The following is a 2,615-nucleotide window of genomic DNA, read 5'->3' as shown; positions in this document are numbered from 1 at the left end:
GACCCGTGTGACCAATCTATGATGATGTAACATGTACACCACCGTATTGAAAGCGCTGTTTGGCTATCAGTCGGTAGCTACACGGTTATCATTTCTAGGCTAGGATCAGAAGACTAGGTTAGACTCTAGGAGTGGAGAGTGAGATACTGAACGCAGATAAGATTTAGCACCACCATATATTGTGCACCATATACATATTACAATGTATCCACAGTGAATAAAGACACAGTAAAAATACAAATGGCCATTCATAGAAAAATAAATACAATATGTACAGGAAACTTCATCAACTGGCATTATATAATTTGAAAGCGCACATCATCTATAATATGCAGATGAAGTCACAAGGCAAAGGTTTAGGGGGGGAAAAAAATGTGGCTGCATACAAAAGCCTCCTACCAGCCCGACTAGAGCTGACTGCTTTCTGGGTCCTCAGGCTTTGTGCCCAGGCTAGGCTTAGCTCGCCATCAACCTGGCCTGTATAGGAAACAGGACCAATTCAATATTCAGTGTGCACACAACATTCAAAAATACCACAACCAATTAACACAGATTGTATTAAATAAATAGCAGTATCTCAGCTTTAGTATTCAATATTGTACAATACAATCAAGTCAGTATATAAATATATATGGATCAATGTGAATAAATAGCATATTTGTTATATTAAAATATTCATCACAGTAAAGTGCATTAAAGTGCATTAAATACAAAGTACCATAAACCATAAAGACTGACTTTAAAATTCATATTCAAAATTCATGTGGCAGGACACATTCAGGGAACTAGGCATATTCACCACATCAAACAATCAACAGGTAGTGGGGTAGCAATAGCACGACTCACCAATTCAGTGATTCAAGTGGCGCACAGCTCAGTTTCAGGCAATTAGCAGCTCCGGTAGTCGGCTCCTAAGCTTCGATAGTTGTTGCATTTAGTTTCGGCGTGTATGATGTTATATTAGTGAGCAATGATGCAACGTACCTGCAGCAACCAGCGTGCTCCTCCGGCTGTTACCGGTAGCAACTGTGCTGTGTTTATCCAACTCTATCACGTGACGGTGCGACGGCAGAACAGCGTGACGTCGTGACGCAATGACGTATATAATATTTTAGACACGGGGGGGTGGGGGTAAATTAATCTATCTTGATTAATTAATAAAACGTTTTTCCACCCGGGTTACTCTGATTCTTGCTACTGATAGTTTGATTTCTGTTTTTCAAACAGTGTCATGTGATCAAATCCTCTCAGCACTGGAGTGTTTTTGTTGTCTCTCATTGTAATGTTAATTGGACCTAATTAAAACCAGTCTCTGATTGAATTCTGCTTTGTTTCTTTTTCATTTCATCTAAATATGTCCTTATTAATATTTCAGAAGTTAAATAAAAATCAAAACATTGTTTTTATCAAAGAACTCAGACTTCAGTTTGTTGGGACCACAGCGCCCCCAGTGGACCCAACCGGTACGACAGCAGCCATGCAGCGGACACCATGCTCACCTGTCCTGTACAGCCCTCTGACAGGTGAGCTGGTTGTCATGGTACCTGTCAGTGGGCGGATCACAGCCATCAGAGGAGAGATGACACTGTCTGCATAATACTATTGATAAATGCAAAACAACTTTAAATATGTGGCTGCAAAGGGATTTAACATTGTTTGGGAGGACAGTGTTAACAAAGGTTGAATCATTATCCAGATTAGTCTATCCAGCATTCTCCTTAGCCATCCCAGCAAGAATGATTAAAAAAAATGAATAAAACTAATTTCAGTTTCATATGTAAAAATAATGTTCTCGCTACCTGGTGGTATCGAGTTTCTATTAGTTTGTGATTTTGAAATCTCCAAACTGCCCATAAAACAGTCAGCTTATGTCCTCCTCTGTAAGTCGCTTTGGATAAAAGGTCTGCTAAATGCAGTGTAATGTAATGATGTAAAAACTTTCCAGATTCACCAACAGGTTCTGTTAAATTGGAAATGATGTTCAAGCATAATTTCAGCCCCCATAATGTCCCATTGTGGAACATAGGGTGATATTGAGTCGGGGGAGGTCTATTGTAAGACTGGAGGACAAAACAAATGTGTTCTGTTATACATATAATGGATGGGCATGGAAACATTCTTAAACTGGAAGATTTTAATGCTAAATATGGCATGAGTTGCTCCAGTGAGATTCACAACAAAGTCTCTCAGAATACCCAATAGTCTTTATCCAATCGATTCGTATTTTAAACATACCAACTCCAGATTTACACAAGGTGAAGATAGATGATCGGACCTCGTAACAAAAAAAATGTAGCAACAAGTTTTTAAGGATGTACTTGTTTAACACCTTATACCCAGGTAGAATAAAAAGCTCCCTCACTCTTAGAGATCAGAACAAATCTGAAATATCAACTATTCCAACTAAATACTTCAGATTCCGAAGAAGTCATTTTAAAACTAGAAACAACAATTATCCCTCAAAACAATTTATAAAAGGAAGATTTAAATTGGTGGTAGAAAACTGTTATATGTGCGGTGGTAGAAAACTGTTATATTTGCGAAACGAACGTGGAAACGACAGACCATCTGTTTTATGAACGTGAGACTGTCCAAAATTTGTGGAAATCTCTTCA

At 38.4% G+C, this 2,615-nt stretch overlaps 1 long non-coding RNA gene across 1 annotated transcript; it reads right to left on the bottom strand.

Moving 5' to 3' along the window:
• Nucleotides 1–282: 282 nt before the first annotated feature.
• LOC113744767 (uncharacterized) lies at nucleotides 283–1,182 on the bottom strand. Its single transcript, XR_003461804.1, has 2 exons — nucleotides 847–1,182; nucleotides 283–477 (listed from the first exon to the last, which is right to left on the bottom strand). It is a non-coding gene; the product is annotated as an uncharacterized LOC113744767 (long non-coding RNA).
• Between the last annotated feature and the right edge of the window lie 1,433 nt (nucleotides 1,183–2,615).

This window comes from Larimichthys crocea, unplaced genomic scaffold, assembly GCF_000972845.2.
Source record: "Larimichthys crocea isolate SSNF unplaced genomic scaffold, L_crocea_2.0 scaffold16013, whole genome shotgun sequence".
In the NCBI taxonomy this organism is placed as follows: Eukaryota; Metazoa; Chordata; class Actinopteri; family Sciaenidae; genus Larimichthys; species Larimichthys crocea.
The sequence above is the reverse complement of the archived record's forward strand: the minus strand, read 5'-3'. Positions and strand labels throughout refer to the sequence as shown.